Source organism: Chiloscyllium plagiosum, unplaced genomic scaffold (genome assembly GCF_037043375.1).
Source record: "Chiloscyllium plagiosum isolate Xiang-an unplaced genomic scaffold, Cpla_swu_hap1 HiC_scaffold_17, whole genome shotgun sequence".
Classification (NCBI taxonomy): Eukaryota; Metazoa; Chordata; class Chondrichthyes; order Orectolobiformes; family Hemiscylliidae; genus Chiloscyllium; species Chiloscyllium plagiosum.
In genome coordinates, this window is record NW_028270155.1 from 28244801 (window position 1) to 28252851 (window position 8051).

The following is an 8051-nucleotide window of genomic DNA, read 5'->3' on the forward strand; positions in this document are numbered from 1 at the left end:
GACGAGAACTATAGCTTTTGTCAGTGCATTGAAACTAACAGCCATGTTGTGCTCTGGGCGTCTCCAAGCAGATCAAGTGTGCATGTTGAAAAAGCACAGGCAACTGGATTCTGAGCACTGAAGAGATTCAAAAACAAGTTTATGAAGTTCCCAGGTTGTCCAATGAAGTGCATTTTAGCAATCGGTTGCACTGATGTTCTGTATTTTGGTGCAAAGCCCAGCACAGTGTGTGAGTTGATCCACCAGCAAAGAACATGCCCTGTTCGATTACAGTGCACTGTTAGATTGCCAGCCTGACTCCCTGGTCATGCTGCACATTTAAACCCTTGTTTTTTATCAAAAGAAACAATAGACAATAGATGCAGGAGTAGGCCATTCGGCCCTTTGAGCCAGCACCACCACTCATTATGATCATGGCTGATATCCACAATCAGTATCTTGTTCCTGCCTTATCCCCATAACCATTGATTCCACTATCTTTAAGAGCTCTATCCATCTATTTCTTGAAATTATCCAAAGACTTGGCCTCCAAGACCTTCTGAGGTATAGCATTCCACATATCCACTACTAGATAAAAACAATGACTACAGATGCTGGAAACCAGATTCTGAATTAGTGGTGCTGGAAAAGCACAGCAGTTCAGGCAGCATCCGAGGAGCAGGAGAATCGACATTTCGGGCAAAAGCCCTTCATCAGGGCTATTGCCTGAAACGTTGATCTTACTGCTCCTCGGATGCTGTCTGAACTGCTGTGCTTTTCCAGCACCACTAATCCACATATCCACTACTTTCTGGGTGAAAAAGTTTCTCCTCAACTTTGTTCTAAATGGCCTACCCCTTTTTTTTAAATTGTCCTCTGGTTCTAGACTCACCCATCAGCGGAAACATGCTTCCTGCTTCCAGAGTGTCCATTCCTTTAATAATTTTATACCTCCCAATCAGATCCGCGCTCATCCTTCTAAACTCAAGTGTATACAAGCCCAGTCGCTCAAATCTTTGAACATATGATAGTCCCACCATTCCGGGAATTGACCTCTTGAACCTACGCTGCATCCCTCAATAGCCAGAATGTCCTTCCTCAAATTTGGAGACCAAAACTGCACACAATACTCTAAATACAGTCTCACCAGGGCCCTGTACAGCTGTAGAAGGACCTCTTTGCTCCTATACTCAATTCCTGTTGTTATGAAGGCCAACATGCCATTAGCTTTTTTCACTGCCTGCTGTACCTGCATGCTTGCTTTCATTAACTGATGTACAAGAACACCTAGATCTCGTTGTACTTCCCCTTTACCTAATTTGACTCCATTTAGGTAGTAATCTGCCTTCCTGTTCTTGCCACCAAAGTGGATAACCACACATTTATCTACATTAATCTGCATCTGCTATGCATCTATCCACTCACCTAGCCTGTTCCAGGTCACCTTGTATTCTCATAACATCCTCCTCACATTTCTCCCTGCCACCCAGCTTTGTGTCATCAGCAAATTTGCTAATATTACTTTTAATGCCTTCACCTATATCATTGACGTATATTGTAAACAGCTGCAGTCCCAGCATCGAACCTTGTGGTACCCCATTGGTCACCGTCTGCCATTCCAAAAGGGAGCATTTTATCATACTTGTTGCTTCCCGTCAGTCAGCCAATTTTCAATCCAAGTCAGTACCTTGCCCCCTAATGCCATGTGCCCTAATTTTGCTTACTAATCTCTTCTGTGGGACCTTTTCAAAGGCTTTCTGAAAGTCCAGGTATACTACATCCACTGGCTCTCCCTTGTCCATCCTCATAGTTACATCCTCAAAAAATTCCAGAAGATTAGTAAAGCATGATTTCCCCTTCGTAAATCCATGCTGACTCTGATCTATCCTGTTACTGGTATCCAAATGAGTTGTAATTTCATCTTTTATAATTGACTCAAGTATCTTTCCCACCACTGACATCAGGCTAACCGGTCTATAATTCCCTGTTTTCTCTCTCTCTCCCTTCTTGAAAAGTGTCCTTGCCGCTTCCGGTTGTCAGTTTCAGCTGTCCGCTGTAGTGGCCGGTATATTGGGTCCAGGTCTTCTGCATTATACCCAGAAATACCTTCCATTGTTGTTCTACTGCCATCCCTGATAGGGTATTGCACCATTGAACTTTGGCCAGCTCCTCTCTCATAGCTCCATAGTTCCCTTTGTTCAATTGCAATACTAACACTCCCAATTCTCCCTTCTCCCTCTCAAATTGCAGATTAAAACTTATCATATTATGTCACTACCTCCTAATGGTTCCTTTGCTTCAAGGTTCCTGATCAAATCCGATTTGTTGCACAACACCAGATCCAGAATTGCCTTCTCCCTGGTAGGCTCCAGTACAACCTGTTCTAAGAATCCATCTCAATGGCACTCCACAAACTCGCTTTCTTGGGGTCCAGTATCATCCTGATTCTCCCAGTCTACCTGCATGTTGAAATCCCCCATAACAACTGTAGAAATACCTTTGCGACAGGCCAATTTCAACTCTTTATTCAACTTACACCCTACATCCAGACTGCTATTTGGGGGCCTGTAGATAACTCCCATTCAGGTCTTTATACCCCAATGGCAATTTATCACAGTGAAAGCAGTTCCGTTTCGCAGCTTTTTGTGCTAGTCCGGCCTGAATTTCTAAAGGAACTTCTGAATTTCAAATTAGCTTTGGCCACTGCAGTTGAACGTCTCTTTTTATTGACAGAGTTGCAATGTAAAATAGTTTCACAAGATGGGAACAGCTGAAATCGCAAAGACATCATTGAGACACATTCAAATAAGGGAGAGGATTCTCATTTCCATTTTTATTGGCAGATCTCAGAGTGGGGAGGGGGGAAAAAGGGGTTCAAAATATCAGATGTCACTGTTACCATTTAAGTGGACTTCTGCCCTTCTTACCATCAAATGGCTGGTTAAAGCAATTACAGTTATGCACTTTCGTTCCCCACCTCTGGTTGAAGTCATGATGTTGGACTGGGGTGGACAAAGTTGAAAATCACACAACACCAGGTTATTGTCCAATAGGTTTATTTGGAAGTACAAGCTTTCGGAGCACTACTCCATCAGGGAGCTAACTCTCTAGCTACCTGACGAAGGAGCAGTGCTCCGAAAGCTTGTACTTCCAAATAAATCTGTTGGACTATAGTCTGGTGTTGTGTGATTTTTGACTTTGTTGAAGTGAAAGATGAAGAGGTTGGAAGCAGCTGTTCAAATAGATGACAGAAAGGTGTCAGGGTAGGTTGCCCAGTATCAGCCAATGGCAGAGCCTACAAATGCCAACCTGAGAAGAATTGTGTCCAGCTCCTGTTTGCAATGCTAGAGCATTAATAAGCTGGACCTTGAAGGTAGGACACTCAACTGACATCTGTTGGCTGTGCTTAACACCTGTGCACCTTGCTCTCAGCAGCTTCCTCACCCTGTTTTTCATCACCCATTCAATTATTCAGTAGAAACCAAAATGAAATATGCAGGCAGGCAACATTGTAAAGAAACATTGTAGACAACATTGTTTCAGATTGATTACCTTTCCTCAGAACCCAATGGGTACACATAGGCACCCTGACCTGCTGAGTACTGAGAACAATTGTTTTTTACATTCCCGATATACAGCATCCACTGTATTTTGCTTTTGTACATGATTAGACCAGACTTGAACTATTTGCTTGTGCTGCCTGCACACTGACCTCACAGTTACCCCTGTAACTTCACCACTATCTTTAACACTGTCTGCATGATTCTGTCCTGGCAAACATATCTTGGTAGTCTTTCACCAAGCACACTTCTTTTCCTCTTGCAGGATATTGCAGGTATGGGGAGTAGACAGGGATGGGAGGAAGGCCACCAAGTGGTCACACCCTGTCCCATTGAGAAAGATTGGCTCATTGTGGGAGGGGCGGGAATTAGGATGACAGCCTGCTATGGCTGCTGTCTGTCCTTCCCCATCACTCCAAAATATCACAGAAATACAAGCAATGAAATATCTCAGCTGGCGCTATGCTGCAGTGAGTGTTCTGAGAATAAAAGACCCTGAGATTCCAGTTGCCTGCCACTTCAACACGTGGACATCTCTGTCTCAGGCTTGCTGCAGTGCTCCAGCGAAACTCAGCTCAGACTGAAAGAACAGCGTCTCATTTTCCACTTGGGAATTATACAGCCTTTGGGACTTAATATTGAATTCACCAATTTTGGGGCTTGAGGTACCTTCTCCTATGTCCTTACCCCGACCCCCACACACCATGCCTTGTTATCACACGGTCTGCTATTACACACTACTACCTATTGTTAACTGCTAATAGTTAGCCCTGCTTCCTGAAGAAGGGCTAATGCCCGAAACGTCGATTCTCCTGTTCCCTAGATGCTGCCTGACCTGCTGCGCTTTTCCAGCAACACATTTCCATCTCTGATCTCCAGCATCTGCAGACCTCACTTTCTCCTAACTGCTAATAGTTCCTACTAGTAGCTGTTCATTCTCTTTGGCTGATTGTTATCCACTCCTTTTTCCGCCCAACTGTTTTCTCTCTCTTTGAGCTCTATCTCCACCTAATGTTTACTCCTTAAACCACCTCCTCCTCCCCCCCCCCACCCCCTCGCCCCACAACCTTCTGCATAAAAAACAACTTTTCTCTAGCTACCATCAGTTCTGGAAAATGGTCACTGGACCCAAAACGTTAACTCTGATTTCTCTTCACAAATGCTGCCAAACCTGCTGAGATTTTCAAGCAATTACTGCTTTTGTTTCTGATTTCCATCATCCACAGTTCTTGTTTTAATTTACAGTCTTTTTGATGAGGCAGACCCTTTGGACACTGTGCTTCTCAGTTAAATTTCAATAATGTCACTGCAAAGGTGTTATACCTTCCGTATCATTCTCGCATTTCCTTTTCTCCTAATGGTTACAGGTTCTTGTACCCTAATTTGTTTTTCACTGCAATTACTCCCTCTCACACACTACATGACAAAGTGGTGCTGCGGTGAGCAGTGTTAAGCTAACCCTGGCCACCAACATGTAACATTTGCCCCTCACTTCCCTTTCCAGGACTTTTAGACCTAATGCATCCATAAAAGAAGAAGACAGCCTGTCGGTCAAGCACCAGGTCTGAAATCGACATTCTGCACAGTAGTCAGAGCTATCTGCACTACGAGATTCATTGATCTTAAGTACACAGAAGCAAGGGTAAGAGGATAAGACCAACAAGTTTACCAGAGGGTAAGTTTGGAATCTGACAATACAGCAGAGGACATGGTTGTGAACTTCGAGAGTCTATCCAACAGGAGATTGACTTCTGGACTCACCCAGGACCAGCCTACCATGAGCCCTCTACACGATCCATGATGAAGGGCTTATGCCCAAAACATTGATACTCCTGCTCCTCGGATGCTGCCTGACCTGCTGTGCTTTTCCAGCGCCACACGTTTTGACTATGAGCCCTGTACACAACATTGGACTCTGCAGAGGAGTCCAGCTCCAACCTGTTTTGCAGTACTTGCACTGGGTATGGAAACAGTACACTCAGTTCATGGTCAGTCCTGTCAATGTTAAAGCAGGGCCAGGTTTTAGCAAATCGGTGTATCATCGGGCACGGCTACAGTCTCAGTAAAACAGAGGCATCAAACAAACTGCTCCTCAATTCAGTGTAGCTAATGTGTTTTGCTCCTGCACATGTGCTTGTGTTAGATTTCCAGTGTCATTTCCAGTTTTCCTTTTCTCCCAATTGTTATAAACGGTTGTACTACGTAGTAGTGCACTTTTATATTATTTGTGGAGAATTTCATACACAATGTCCTGCTGTTTCAAAAAAATAATTATCTAAAATATTGTACTTCTGGGGCAGCCAACACAGACTAAAATACCCACAAACAGTTCAGTCAGACTTAGCAGAGACTTGCATGAGTGCAGCTGGCAATAGCTTCAAATAATGCTGTTACAAACTTCTTCGTTACTGTTGGCACTGATGGATAGTAGGTAGTTTTAGTAATCAAGATTTCCAGCACTATGTGCACTCTGTTTATTCTGGCAAAAAGAGGCCTTAACTAGACACTGGGCTCGAATAATAAACTCATGAGGCCGTTGCTACCTTCAGGTCGAGTTACCAAAAATCACCCAAATTAATATTTGTGATATGGTTCAAATTCAAGAATGACACTGGAAAAGTTTGATGGTTTTACATTGATTTTTCACCAAGTCAAATTCTTTCCTCACTGTATCCAGGTACTATTTAGCAAATTGAAATATGACAGAATGAGTGCTACTTTGGCTGCAACCTATTAAGTAGCAAATGATTACTTGGAGGTACAGAATTTAAACATTGCTAAAAGGAGACACACATTCAAAGGTGATTGTCTTTCACTCATTAGGACTGGGATGCAAGAAGCCAAACTTTGAATGAGAACACCCAATTTATACAACATGAGAAGAAGGTAAATTGAATGGTATGAAAATGTTGTTGAATTTGCTAATTGTCAATCTTGGCTAGTGGTTTAAACTCAGAATAGACAGTAGATATTTTAACTAACCTGTCCAGGCATACTATGACATACATTTTTAGCAGGTGGGACTCGAACCTAGGCCTTCTGCTGCAAAAATAGGGACACTACAACTGCACCAAAAGACCCTACAGACCCAGGCAGGGAAACTCATTGATTGAAGGCAAAATACTGCAGATGCTGGAAGCCTGCGACAAACACAAGGAATACTGGAGAAACTCAACAGCTCTGGTAGCATCTTTAGAGATAGAAAAACAGAAACATTTCAAGTCTGGTATGACACTTCTTCAGAACTTACTGACTGACTGACTAAGGTAGCCCATACTCTCAATTAAAGTCTACCTGCTTGGTCTAAAATCAATCATCTGGCTAAAATTGACAGCTAACAAAATCAGCAGACTCTCCATGGCAACCATGGCCCAGCAATCAGCACTCTCTTCTCGTATTGTATAAATTAGTGTTCCCTTTCAAAGTTCAGTTTCTTACATACCAGATGAGTACAAGATAAAAGACTCGACTTTGTGTTTCTTTTTAACAACATGTATCTATATTAGCAGATACATATAAAATCTGGCCAAAGCATTGAAGAGATTAATTGACTTAATCAATTTATGAAGAATCTACAAGAAACACTATGATAATTGTGATGAGTTGCAGTAAAACATATGATCATTACATGAATGCAAACCATTTATGCTTTTTTTTGTTTTATTAAAAGATGACAAGAGCTCTAAGGAATTAAGAAGTTTCTCTAATGCTTTGTATCAGAATTGTTTTGCAATTATTGGGTTAACAACTGTTAAAACAGTGGAAAACAAATTCTATATATGCACCAGAGGAAATAACAGTGTAAATATTATCATTAGAAGACTTCAAGAGGCTCAAAGGCCTTTTAGTCAGTCCTGAACTCCTATTTTTTCAAAATTAATAGCCCAATGCAATTTAAAATAAAAATACTCACAACACCATATAAAGCAGTTAAACATAGGCATTTTCCCACCTCCTCATGTTCTACATTCTTCCTAAAAGAATGAGGTCAACTGAATGTACTTCAATTTGTAAATTTATTACATAACACTCAGATTATGATTAAGTTGTGGATTGCCAGGTAAGTGCCTCCAAATCGGCCTAACTGAATTAATTCACTGAATACACTCCTCCTTCTCATCGCTTCCACTTCTTTTTAAAAAGCTGTCTTTCAATGATAGACTCCAAGTGTCTTTCAGAATTGTTGATTCAGTTGCAAGCAGATAGTTATCCTGAACAGCCTGGGAGCCAGCTCCAACTGAATAAAGGTCGTCCATTTGCAAGAAGATTGTCTCCTACAGCCATTAAATGGCTGTTTGTCTAGTTAATAGGGACTTGCACCCCCTGTATTAGGTTCTAGACACGTACAGTGATGTTTTTATGCTGGATGGGACTAGATTGGGTTGTGATATCTGGGCAGCATGGATGAGTTCGACCAAAGGATCTGTTTCCGTGCTGTACATCTCTAAGACTCTATGTACTTTCCATGTGGAATGTGGCATTTTGTATGCTTAGGCACCTGCTTTAAAAGAT